Genomic DNA, 14673 nt, shown 5'->3' on the forward strand with positions numbered 1-14673 from the left:
AATTTGATGGAGTTAAAGGGATCAATAGTGCTACATGGAGGGTGATGAATTCTACATTTCACTTTAACAATGAGTAAAGGATTAGAGAACAAAACTAGATAACAAAGAAGATACATAAAGGGCATTCCACCATAAAGAAACAGTGCATGTGAAAAATATTTGATAGCATCCCCTCCAAAAAAAACTTAAAAATGAATTGATTATGAGCTTGCAAATTTTCGGCATATATTCTAAGAAAAGAAAATGGGGTCTTGAAGAGGTATTGCCAATCTTGATAGCTATATTAACCTCAGTATCTTTACAAAAATTTTTATTAATTCTTTGAGAATATCATACTTTGCTGATCATATTCAACTCCGTTTCTCTCCTACCTCTCAAATTCTCTTCTTTTCCCTACCACCCAGTTCTCTCTCCTATTTTCTTCCTCATTATGTCTAATTCATGTTGTTCATATTCACTTGGGTGTGGAGTCACCCAATAGCAAATGTTGCTCCTACCAGCTTCTCCACCCTTAGAGAAAACTGACTATAATATTTTTTCTGGAGTGGACCTTTGAATTCAATCAGAATCCATTACACTTTAATCATTATTTTACCAGGTTGTACATCTTGCCAGCCTTGTCTTTGGCTTTCAGAGTTCACAGCTACCTAGGTAAGACTGGTGATTACTGGGCTATGGTTGTGTCCATAACACCTTGGCACTATAAACACTGGTTACAGAAGGCTCTACCGACACAAATGCAAATTCACTACAACATTATCCAGCCTTAAAAATAGGAGGAAATTTTGGCGTGTCCTAAACTTAGACACTCACAGAGAGGATGGGGCAAAGTGAAATATGACTGTCACTACTATCTCTTAATTCAGTGATATGAACTGTTTGGAGTCCTTAAAATTATAGCTTCAGAGACAGAATAATAGTTTGAGTATATATGCGGTAAACTGCAAAGTCTTTTGGTGAATGGGGTGTGGTTGTATAGTATAGCTGTGCTCACATAAAAATGGCTGACAGGGTAAATGTTTGCAATATATATATATACATACATATATATATATACCATGAATAAAGAAAATGGAATAATTATTGTAAAATATGAAAAATCGACTTCAGTTTTGTATTAAATTGAAACCAGAATGTTGACCATTTAGGAGGAGGCTCACTTTCTCCTTTGGGATTATTTGCTCTGAGCGGAGGTGCAGTGATATGATAAACATGATTGTTGGAAGGGAAAGCTGAGAAAGTCTGCAAATTATTCAGAGCAGAGAGAGTTAACAATTACATTGTGCCTTCCAGATTTTGAGACTGGCATCTCCCTGTATGGTGCTCCACAGTGTTTAAATGTTCTCCATTTAATCCCAGGATTTGTCCTTGGTGGAGGCTGGAGGCAGGGGCATCCCAGGGGAGGATTATTGCTTGCATTGTTATTTAAGAACACAGTAAACAAATGACAAGGAATTCACCCTAGGAAACTTCAGCCTTGAGCTTTGAGATAGTGAGGGATTCAAATGGGATTTTCAAAGTAGTATTGCTGGTTTTGCTAGCAGAACAGATGTGGAATATACATCTGTCTCTATGTATACATAAATAAACTCTCTCTCTCTCTCTCTCTCTCTCTCTCTCTCTCTCTCTCTCTCTCTCTCTCTCTCTCTCTCTCACACACACACACACACACACACGGAATGAAAACAGCCTGCTTTTCCCATCACATTAACCACATTGAGTTGCTAACTACCCAGTGTATGTGTGTAATATCTGGCACTTTGTGTCATCTAACTGGATTCAACCTTCCACCCTCTGCTTCATATCACTCAGGATACCTCATGTTTTCTTTGGTTTTAAAGAATTAAGCCATGAGATAGAAATATTTAGCATGCTTAAACTGGTGATAGGAATGTCCCCAAGTAAGTGAATCCCTGTTACCTCAGCTACAGTCTTATTGTTCATCCTCTTCATCTCCACAAAGACACGACTGAGATTTCATTAAACACTTTCTAATATATGTGAAATAAAATTACTTTCCTTATACACAACATTATACCTAAATAGAGAAAAAAATAGGACAATCAAGCTTAAACACATGAAAGTAAGATCTATAGTTTTCTTTTTTTTAAAGATTTATTTATTTATTACATATGCACCAGATTGAATTGTAGATGATTGTCAGCCACCATGTGGTTGCTGGGAATTAAACTCAAGACCTCTGGAAGAGCAGTCAGTGCTCTGAACCTTTGAACCATCTCTCTAGCACAGAGCTATAGTTTTCTTATTGCCAATAGTTCCATCTTACTTATATTTTTAATTTCTTTGGTCTTTCATTTCATAAGACGATTTATTGTTTCTGGTTTTGGAAAGTATGGTTTTATACTATATAATTTGTTATTCTATGTCTTAAGATCATGTCTGCATGCTTTTTAAAAAATGTATAGGGGTGCAGAGACATCACAGTAGTTCAAAGTGTTCCCTGCTCTGGCAGAGAACCTGGGTGTGGGTCCCAGTACCCATATGAGGTGGCTCACAACCACTTTTGTCTCCAGCTACAAGGAACTGATGCCTCTTTTAGCCATTGAGGATGTACACTCTCAAGTGTACAGATCTCATGGACCCATACACACATACACATAATTTAAAAATAATAAAAGGTATCCTTGGAAAAATAAAAATAGATGGTCATTATTTTTGGTTGTACATTTTTCCTTCTCTCAGTTTTAGATCATTTTTCAAATGTAAGTATTTGACTATTGACTGTAGATGTTTTATAAATTATGAAGCCATCTTACCCTTTTCTGAAAATGTATTTATTTCTGCTTTTTACTATACAAGTTTGTGTGTGTGCATATGTATGTATGCCTGTGCATGTATATATGTGTGTGTATATATCAGTCAGTGCTCTCTAGGCCTGTTTTCCAGAGACTGACAGGAAATACCAAGCATGTGATAGGCTTGCTGTAGACAACATGGAACTCTTATAAAGTCATTGATGGAAGCTCTTGGTAAATGCACACAGTGGACTGGAGACTTCTTACCCAGAAGTGACTAACCTCCATAGTTAGTTGCTTGGAAGTCTGTATTTGGCATTCTCTGTTGAAAATAACCATCCTTGAATTAAAACAAAAGGTTGAAAAAGTGCTGTATAGCCCTCATGATCCCTCCATTTGAGAAGTTCACTCAGGGGCTACAGCCGTACCCACTCCTTGTAAAAAGGTTTTAGAGATGACTCACAAAATTGACCTTAAATTTGTATCAATAAACAACCCTATATGAAAGCAAACATTTATAAACAATATTTGGGAATGTGGGCGTCTTTCTTTCCAAACTACTTCCTGCTGTTAAGGAGTGCTAAAATACCAGGGGGATCATGACAAAAAAACCAGAAACCTGTTGAAGTCCTTGTTTTTGTAGTCTGCAAGGCTGCATCATCTCAGCTGTTTTAGATGTTGGATCACCTGGGCCACTGCTTCAGGTAGTCTTGCTTCATAAAACCATCCTAGTCTGGAAGAAACCCACAGCTTTCTATTTTCTGTGGAAACAAAAGCAGATTTTTCCCCAAGTAACCTGTCCTTATATTTAAATTTAGAAGACAAAGCATTTTCAAAATATATCAGTTGGATTAATTTAGCATCATTGATAATCAAATGTCTTTAGCAGTTTTTGTTCCTTCTTAGCAATTAAACAGTTTAAAGACAACGCAACAGCATACAGTATCCAGACTCTCTGTGTATTTTCCATTCCATATACTTTCACCTTTTCCTTTTCTTTCCCTTAATACCAATACCTCCTTTACTAACTGTTACCAATTTTCAATTCACCCATTTTCAATCCATCCTTCAACCAAGGATGATCCCTCAGACAAAAGCCTTAAGATTTATTCAATCCACCCTCCAACTGAGTGTGATCTCTCAGGTTCCCCTTTCTTTCCCGCCCTTGGTGTCAGTTAAAGGCCTGGAGATCTAATCTGGTACCCCTAACTTGGCACCCCTTTTCAATACACCCTCATAGCCTTACTCGCTAGCCAGCCTTTGAGGGCGATCTCTCAGTTCCACTTTACTTTCCTGACCTCAATGGATCAGGAGAAAGGCTGGAGATTAATTCAATACACCCTTCAACTGAGGACGATCTCTCAGTTTTCCCTTACTTTCCCAACCTCAGTGGACTAGAAAGCAGGATGCACCTGTGTCTATCAGCTGACAAACAACACAGAGACCCTGTTGGGGGTAGGCCCCAATACAAGATCTCCCCCTTGTTCAGGTCAGCTGTTTCTCTGGGTTTCACCAGTCCAGTCTTGACCATTTGCTCATCACTCCTCCCTCTCTGTCACTGGGTTCCAGTAGTTCAGTTCAGTGTTTAGCTGTGGGTGTCTGCCTCTGTCTCTGTCTGTCACTGAATGGAGGTTCTAGGATGGCATATAAGGTAGTCATCAATCTCATTATCAGGAAAGGGTATTTAAATTTGGATCTTCACTATTGCTTAGTTTGCCGGTTCATATCATCCTTACAAGTCTCTGGAAATCTCACTAGTGCCAGATCTCTCCTCAAACCTAAAATGACTCCCTTCATTATGATATCTCCCAACCTACTCTCCTCTATTCTTCCCCTGACTCAACCTTCCTGCTCCCACATGTTCTTCTCTCCCATCCTCTTCTCTCCCTCTCTTTTTCCTGGCTCCTTCCACGCCCCCCCATGGGTATATGCCTAAAAGTGGAATTGCTGGGTCTTGTGGTAGGCTGATTCCCATTTTCCTGAGGAATCTCCACACTGATTTCCATAGTGGCTGTATGAGTCAGCACTCCCACCAGCAGTGGAGAAGTGTTCTCCTTTCTCCACATCCTCTCCAGCATAAACTCTCATTGGTGGTTTTGATTTTAGCCATTCTGACAGGAGTAAGATGATATCTCAGATTTGTTTTGATTTGCATTTCCCTAATTGCTAGGGATGTTGAGCACTAATAAAGGACAATTTTAAGAGATAACTGTCAGCATAATAAAAACATGTATATTCCATGCCTTTAAAAAATAATTAATGATCTGAGAAAGAGACAATCGAAATGGAAATTTCAGTTACTTATATAGCAGGAAATGATTTGATATCAAAAACATGGAAGCCAGAAGAAGCAGAAAGAACTTGGGGAAATTTTTGTGGGATTTCATGTGTCAACAAAATTTAATTCAATGTTTATCTCTCTTTTCCATTTTCAGTAGTCAGGAATATACACGGTTTTCCTATAAAATTTCAAAGAGAAAATTGGACCATTTTAATCCCAAGTGCTTCAGAATGTTTTTCATACAAAACAGAATGGCTTGACAACAGCAAACAGATCCTATAGGTTTTTAATATAGAATAATATGATGTAATCTGCAGACGGCATTCTCATGTCAGCAGTGTCTCAGTGCTATTCTTTACATCAGGGTCGTTTCCCACCCAGCATCCAGCTCATCACAGGTTTGTAGTCACAGCACCCCCATCAACTCACTTAACCTGGAAGGTGTTCACTTAACCTTCTCATTCACCTCCTGTATTTTATGAACCATTACACTTTTCAATACTTCTTCAGGCATGCAACATTTGTGCGTCTCATTACTGGACTTAGCATCTTCATGGTTGGCAAGAGTATCCCAGAAGCTCTTACCCTGTGCTTGTTCAGCTCATCTCTCTGGGCGGATGGTACAGCACCATGCTGATGACAGTAATTTTGATTATCAAATTTCATCTGTTTTGGTTGTTTAAAGTTACCAGACATCCCTTTGTGTAAAGCTCTTGAAGAAGGTAAAGTCCATTTAGGTGTCAAGCTTGAAGTTCCTGGCCATATCCTTTATAATCAGATATTTAGAGGTTAGAAAACATTCCATTGTACAGAAAATATTTCTGTATTGATGTGTCTCTTTTCTTGCTTTCCTTTATTCATCTCCTGACTCAATCTTCCTGATCCCTCAGGTTCTTCTCCTCCCTCGTCTTTTCCCCTCCTCTTCCTCCTTCCTCCCTCCATTTTGTCCCCTACCCCCATGCCCCTGATTTGTTCAGGAGCTCTAGTCCCTTTCTGCTTCACCATGGGACCATATATGTCTCTGTTAGGGTCCTCCTTGTCTCCTAGCTTCTCTGGAGGTGTGGATTATAGTCTGGTAATCCTTTGCTATATGTCTAATATCCATATGTAAGTGAGTACATACCATGCTTGTCTTTCTGTGACTGGGTTACCTCACTTAGGATAGTTTCTTCTAGTTCTGTCTGTTTGCCTGAGAATATCAAAATTTCATTGTTTTTTTTCCCCCTGAGTAGTACTCCATTGTATAAATTTATTGTATTTTGTTTATCCATTCTTCTGTTGAGGGGCATCTAGATTGCTTCCAGAATCTGGCTATTATAAATAATGCTGCTATGAACATACTTGAGCAGATGTCCTTGTATGAATGTACATCCTTTGTGTATATGCCTAAGAGTGGAACTGCTGCAGTTAGGGGGTGTCAGTGAGGGTCATGGAAGGAGGGCAGGGAGGGAAAGGGAACTGGGATTGATATGTAAAATAAGAGTGTTTCTAATTTAAATAAAATTTATTAAAAAGAAAATATTTCTATTCCATCCCTTGTATATATTTGTTTATTTTCCAGTTCCCTGTCCAGTAAGGGGGGACAAGTTTTTTTTCTGATAGAGATTTTCTGGACAATGTCTTTTAGTCCTTCTTCAGATGTAATTTTTTGGGGAAACAGAATAAAAGGAATGGGTGAAATTCAGCTGTGCTGTTTTCCTAAACACTAAACTTGGGCCTCTGCTGTCATCATAATCAAATGTTCAGTCTTCATTTTTCTGCCTTTTCAAGTATTAGAGATTTGTCAGCATGATGTGTGACATGTGAAAAGCTACTGGTGTTTCATCTCTCAGTGTGTTTCTCAGTGATGTGGCAAGCATGTTTTGTTTTTACTTTAGTTTGTCACCCATGCTTTGTTCTTTTTGCTCTTAGGTTCTGTTGTTGGTTTTGTTTCATTTTCAGTGGTTGTGGTAGTGATGGCATTTGAGATATTGGTATTTTCCGTCTTAAATTTATTAAGGATCTGTACTGGCTTCATGCAACTGGGTTAAAATAACCTTGCTTGTCAATCATGTCTGTGCTGCAAATGTTTACAAATGTGCCTCCCTCTGTGAGTCACAAGCTCTTGAGGTTTCTTTCTTTCTCTTGTCAGACAATTAGCAGGGAGGTCATTCTGCAATTCCAGCTCACCTCTCTGACCCAAACCCCTAGTCTCTCAGTTACTGTCTGCAGGTTGCTCTACTATGTAGATACACTCTTCAATTGATCCTCACCTGGAAACCTGTTTGTTTGTCCCATCAGTGGGACACTGCAAATGAGCTTCCACTCTCTGTTCTTTAGCCGTGGGGTAAATCCTGCTTTAAGCCTTGTATTCCCCATAGGTAAAATGGCCTTGGGTTTTCCTTGAAGGGAAATTTTGATAAGCAGAAGTTACATTTGGACAGAAACAGATTTTGAAAACAGGGATTCCTTTTAGAACCATGAACACTTCTTTCTAAGGAGTTCCCACTGTGACCTTGGGGTTAGAGGGGTTTGCAAGAGCACCTGAGGTATACAGTCATATCATAACTATTTTCGTGTAAATGAGAACTCATATGCTTTTGTTTTGTTCTCATCATTTTGCAAGTGCAGTTTGCAATTCTTCAAGGCAGGATGATTGGTAACATTACAGCAGAAGGAGGGCAGAAGCACATGAAAGGATTCAGCAGACTTCTGTTTGTTCAGGAATCAAAGAGATTTGCAAACATGTAAATAATGCAGTCGGTTACTTGGAGAAATAAAGATCATTTATTTAAATATGCCATTCTTATTTATTTTTAAATGAATTAACTGCATGATAAATATCACTACATGAGATGTATATGAACAAAAACAGTAAGATGCCTAAAATTAAAAAAAAACCAACAACAGCAAATTGATTCTATTTGAAGAAAATTAAGAATGTCACAGTGCTTAATAGTTCCTTCCGATAGCCAGAATTTCTGTCTCCTGGCCTGGACTCTGTATGACAAACCTTCCTCTGCTCACTTTCAACTCACTCATTTTAGCCATTGTCTTTCCCTTGATAGAACTTCACCTGATTTGGAGCCTGACTGACTGTCATCATTCAGCTTTTGGTTCTTTGGGAAGGAAGTATATTCTGTAGAGACACAATTCCTGCTATTCTTGCCTCTAAATCACAAAGCTCATGCATTGATTTTATGTATTAGCACTTTGTTCTTTTCCATGTAGGAAATGTTCTTTTAATAATTATACCATAAAGAAGGGGTTAAACCATGAAATGCTAGCCTATGGCTGTTCCTACCTCCCAGATCATTCAGTGCAGAGCCCACTTTATCCCTGTTTTTTCCACTCCTTTCCCAAAGAATAGGGTAGTAGTCCTCTCATCCATTTCATGATGGATTCAGATATTCATATAGTAAATACATTTCTAATATGTTAGTTGTTTTTAATGGGAGAATTCTAAATCACTGATAGCTGCTGGCTCCTGTGCAGTGTTTCCAAGCACAGTCAATTCTTATACCTGTAGCCTTAAGCTTTGTAAATTAGGAAAGAGGCAAGGGAGGTGCCTCACCGATTTAAGGCACTTGCTGCCAAGCCTGATGACCTCAGCAGAAGGCCTTAAATCCCCCCTGATGGAAGGCAAGAACTCATTTTCACAACACCCCTGCTGGAGTCTTAGTGTTCACCCTGTGTAGAATGGCGCAGAGACTGTAAGGCAACATGCAGCCTGACAGTCTTTCCCGTTCTGAAGTGCGAGATGTTCCCAATTATGATTGCTGCTAAAGAGAAAGGTCTGTAATAGGAAGCCTGGAGAGCTTTGCGCGCATTCTGACTTCATCTTTTAATCATTGCTGCGTGTCTCTCTAGTGCCTCCGTGCATCTCCGAAGCCAGGCTGGTGGTGATTCTGATGCACCATCATGGCTAAACGCCGTCCATCATTTCAGCGGGCTCTTCACATTGTGTTGTTGTTAATGATGCCTTTTATTTACCAGAACCATAGGCGATATGATATTACTCTCATTCAGCGAGCCCAGCAGGAGACTTTTAAAAAGTGTAATGCATTGGCACTAATGCCTCTGATCAGGTGGATCCGGCCTGGAAAAACTCCAAGTGGATAATTACATTTCGCTACCTATAATTTCCACCACTCCTTTGAGAGCAAATAACGTTCTTTTCTTTTTAAACTCAACATATGTGTGATGATTTCTGAATGATATCTTAAAAGGAGAAGAAAATTATTCAGGCCTAACCTCAGGGAGACAGGAGAAAAAGAACAAAATAAAATAAAATAAAATAGAAAGAGGACCATTATAGAATCAAAATGGTACTGAAATCTGTGTCCTCTTTTTATGTGATCCATCTTGCCTCAGTTACAAACTACACAGAATTCTCAGGCCGAACATCTCTCCAATAAAGAGAGGAAGCATTCTAGTGAAATCATTCTTCCTAAGTCATACACATGATATTTGTTAAAAGGGCTGAGATATCTGAATCTTAACAAGAACAGTCAGTGGAAGAGACAAGGCAAAGCACAAAGCAGCATCTTGTCACGGCAGAAACCAGAGTGCACATATTGTGACAGACACTCTCAAGGAGTGAGTGTGGTCCTGCAGGTAGCAAATGAACTCTCCAGCTTCGTCGAAACCGTAATCTTTTTTTTTTAAGGCAAAAATAAACACCAGATTTTCTATTTATGTACAGTTCTGTGCTTATAAATATGACCGGATCAAGCAAATCTCTGAACACATCACTGATACTGCACTGCTTTGAAGATAAGGGTCCCCAATTCCAGCGAGTATCAACCACACCTTTAATGAACAAACACACCTAGAGTCTGATGAGTTGAAGGGTAAAGGTGAATAAATGACTCAGTGGAGGCAGAGCATCTCACGCAAAAAGAGGGAACTGTGAAATCTACGAAACAGTCTGATTAGTTGTCAGTCCCCACTAGTACGATCAGAGGAAATACACTATCTGGATGGTTATCCTGTGCCATGATTGCTGTTTGGGAGACCCTCCCTCCCAGACACACCAACCTTTCTACACTACCTCACTGATATGCCACATTTCTTCACTGACTTTCTTCTTTCTACTGCTCATGCTGAACATTCAGAAGAATGTCACAGTCATCCTGAAACTTCTTCCTACTAAACGACTTTGAGTGTCAGAGTTCTCCCACATTTCCCTCACTGCCTACCTTCAGTTCAGTGTTTGACTGAACATCAGATCCTTCCAAGAAGGAGTCACTATCCTTTGGAGCTTTGAGTATTGTTTTACCCTTCAGAAGCCTGTGCTTATATAAATTGCAACATTCATTAGCATGAGTGTTGGCCAAAATTGTCTAGAAATGGCCAGATAATAAATATTTAGTATTTGGAGATTATAGGAGCTTTCTCTTCCTGTTATCTATGTTTTAAATATTCATGACTGTATCTTTTGAAAAGCTGAAAGACATGTTTATCTCAGGGTTTGTAAACATGCTGCTCACGACTGTCATAAATGGTAGCATGAGAATTTCAACACATTCTGTAGAGATATTAGGACAAAGGATATAGCTCTCTGCTAAGACTAGCTGGGTTGGGGTTGCTGGTCTGGATCATTGGTCTAGTGCTAAGCATGCTGCATTTGCAATGCACTCAAGTTCTGTCAGGGTATCTGACATCCTGTCTTCACTTTTGAGGATGCCTACATTAATGTGTGCTTACACACACACACACACACACACACACACACACACACACACACACACACACACACGGGATGGAGAGAGGGAGGGAGGAAGGGAAAGAGGGAGAGAAACATATGCATACTTGTTTTTGAAGAAATAATGCTCTTCCTCTTTTTTTTAAATTAATGTGTGTGATTGTTTGTCTACAATCATGTCTGGGCATCATGTGAATGCCCAGAACTGAGTCCAGGTCCTCTGTAGGAGCAGCCAGTGCTCTTAACTGCGGAGTCTGCTCTCCAGCCTCTAAGAGCTGTTGATCCAGAGACTTTTCATTTTCACTAGACTTCAAAACTTGTCTTTTTTGCAATTGTTACTTATTTTATGACTTGAATGAAATAACAGGCAAATCTACCCTTCTGTACATAATTTAAACACCCCCTCCTAATATCTGTTGTTTGGTTCATGTATATTAGGATGCCACTTTATTTATCTACCAAGAATAAAGTAATTTGCATTAATTTAGGATTGGGTGTGACCTCCTAAGTATATAGTGTTTAAGTAATCTAAACCTAGCAAATAAAGTGATCACATGAGCTTTGCTGCATTCTGATACTCATATGGCTCCTGGAGTATTTCACTTTGAACTCACAGCTTCGAATTTAAAGAAAGATATCAACATCACATCTATGACACCTACTTACTTGGCCTAGTTTCATTGGTGGAAAGACTTTCTAAGAGGATTTCAGGAGCAGAGAAGGAGGAGGAGAGAGAGAGGGAGAGGAGGAGGAAGAGGGGGAGGAGGGGGAAGGGAAAGGGAGAGGGAGGGGGAGGAGGAGGGGGAGGGGGAGGGAGAGGGGGAGAGGGAGATTGAGAAACCAAGCAGGTGGGTTGGAGCTGCCAAAGCAGGCTCAAGGAACATTATCAACAACAAAGTTAGATCTTGCTTGTGGTAATTTGATGAGATTTCCTAAGGAAACATTACTTACAATTGTTGTCTCCTGAGTGTAGAGACGTCAATCCCAGGAGAAGCTGAAATGCTTGAGAGGCAGTTTCTGCTTGGTAGTGACTGCAGTTGCCAGGGCAGTGATTGGTCTACTAAGCAGGAGACTCCTACCGTTCAGCAGTAAAAATCACAAAGATTGAAAAAAGGGGGGAATTGGGCCTTGAGGGGTGACTTAATTAATCAAATATTTGCTAGGCAAGCCTGAATACTTGAATTCAGATACCAACACTCAAGTAAAAATCTGGGAATTTTGGTGTGCATCTGTGACCTCAATGTTAAGGAGGCTGAGAAAGCAGGATCTATGGGGTTTCCTGGCCAGTGAGTTAAAGGGTAAGTTCCAGGTTCAGAGAGAGACACTTCCTCAAATAAATACAGTGCAGATTGTGTAGGGAAGATATCTGACCTGCCCACGCATGGGTACATATGCAGGAAGTCCTTTTCCCTGTGTGTGTGTGTGTGTGTGTGTGCCCAAACAAGTACACACGTAGACACAGGAAGTGGTCTGCTAAGAACATCTTTCATCTTCCTTATTTGCCAAATAAACAAGTCAGAAGAAGAACACAAATATGCAGCACACTCAGAATCCAGTTCCCATTTGAAATGTGTCATGGGAAAGCAGCGCTCACACTAAGTTTCTGATCACGTGCCTCCAGTATCTCATTCATAACCGAGACATGTCTGCAATCACTATGAAGACACACTATGCTCCAGGCTCTATGTTCTCCAGTATTCCATTGGTGTCAAACATGGGCTTTTAGAACTTAGGGACCAAGGAAAAACATGTTGCCAGTTGATTACTTTTTATCACGAAGGTACCCTGGAACTTCATGAATCTTTTCCCTCTCAAATTTATCATTCTGAATACATACACAAGTGCAGTTTTGTGTAGTTCTGTACCTCATTGGCCACTCTTAGCATTCACACCAAATTATAGATGCTTTCTCTCACCAATTAATTTTTCAGGTTGTTATTTTCCTTATTTTGGGAAAAAGAAATTTGTTTTCCTCAATCTTCTACCATGGTTTTCTGGGCAGCAGATAACACAATGAAGGAAATTATAGTGCACAAAATTAGATCATTGTTAGGAGCAGGAGGGAACAGAATGCCCATCCCTTTTTACAGCACCTATACAGCCTGAGCTCATACAAACAGACACATACACTGACTTCCCTGTTACAAATGGAACTGTAAACTCATCCTCTAGTATGCATAATCCAGGTCCTAGTCAACTCATTCCCACAGAAGGCTTTGTCAGAGAAATAAGAACTAAGGGCAGAATAAACATGCGAATTGGTCATGGGGTGGGTGCAGGAGATTGGGAAGGCAGTAGAATATTCTCATCTTTCCTGCTTTCTGGTTAAATGTGTGTTAAAATGATATATGCTATCTTAACTATTAAATGTTGAACATTTTTGTTATTGATTTAGCAAAACTGTGGCTAAATTGTCAATGTCCTAAGATTTTTGAAGAAATGCAACACAAGGCCACTGGATGTTTCATATTCCCAATCATTTTAGGTTCTTATTTTCTTGAAGAAAAGAATTCAGTCAAATTACACAGTTTAATTAGAAATATGCTTAACGAAAACATGCAAAGTAAACACTCCAAAATGAGAAGAGTGGGTGGCCTCAAGTGTGGGGAGGAGGCTTACTGTGTTCTGAGTCTTAGATTTTCAAAGATTTTCTTTCATGAATGTTATGAGGTGTATGGCAGATTCTTGGAGTACCCTCTCTTTATTAAATCCTGGTGGACTGGCTCTCCTTTTTAGTTTATTTTTCTCCATGATCTCCACAAAAGCAGAGGTGACAAAACCATGATGCATATGATGTTACCAGGGTATCACAACTCGTGGGCAAATAGACCCTTCCTTGAATCACTGTGTGGGAAAAAAGCCTCAATGCCTTAGTTTCTGATGTACCAGGGAGGACTCAACTGCAGCTTTGAGACTATTTAAGCACAAGAAGTCATTCTGCCTGCCAGGAGACACAGCTGCCAGACTCTCCAGCTATCTTGTATCGCACATCTTGCCTGGCTGATATCAGTAGTAGTCATTCTGTTTTCATTGCTGTTTTGAGGACATAACAAAATACAGTCTTCTAAAGGCCCAATACAGTGCCATTTCTATGATTATGAACTGTATCAGATCACCTAATGTTCAGGTACAAGACTAGATTTACTTAGTTTTCCCACCTGTAGGTTCTTGTTTATCTTGACAATCCTACTACCTTGGAGAATTCCTGTCTAGCTTTTCTTCATCTTATGATTCTGTTTTTACCAGGAATTCTGTTCATTTGGGGGACATAAAACTGAGAAACTGTAGAAAAACTAGCTCTTTTATAAAACAGTGCCACTTCAAAAAGATGCTCATCAGAGAATGGAGAGGCCTGGAATCATGCAGAAAGCATGGTCTCCTGTGATAGGGAGATTAATTAAATGGAGCATCTGCATGACATCAGTCGTAGACAATTTCTAACCATAAAATGCCATTCTTTCCCATTAACTTGAGGGTCATGGGGGGGGGAGTTTGTCTCCATTTCACCAGACAGAGTACAAAACATTGTGACATGCTTAATATTTCTTCCGCCAAGATGTCCACTCTGATTCCTCACCCTTTTACGGGGCTGTTGATTTCATATTGCACTTAGCTGCCAGAAAAGCGATTGCATGTGCAGGACTAGTCACAAAGCGAAAATGAATTATACATCAGAAGTGACTGCATTTGAGTCAGAAAACTTAGACTTCAGCATCTTCAAATTACTGTATGATTTAAGACGGAATACGTTTAAGAAGATAACAATGGACCGGGGTGAAGGGGTCAGCACTGGCCCAGTTTAATATAATTTATCTTTCAATTATTTATTTTTTAAAGAGCTCCTCAGTACACTGGATCTCTTTAATAGCAATGTCAAAATCTGGAGACTGGAGAAAGGACATAAATATGGCATGCAATGTTATGAGGCCTGTTGAAAGCTTAAGTGCTCA

Source organism: Mesocricetus auratus, unplaced genomic scaffold (assembly GCF_017639785.1).
Source record: "Mesocricetus auratus isolate SY011 unplaced genomic scaffold, BCM_Maur_2.0 Super-Scaffold_100015, whole genome shotgun sequence".
Lineage (NCBI taxonomy): Eukaryota > Metazoa > Chordata > Mammalia > Rodentia > Cricetidae > Mesocricetus > Mesocricetus auratus.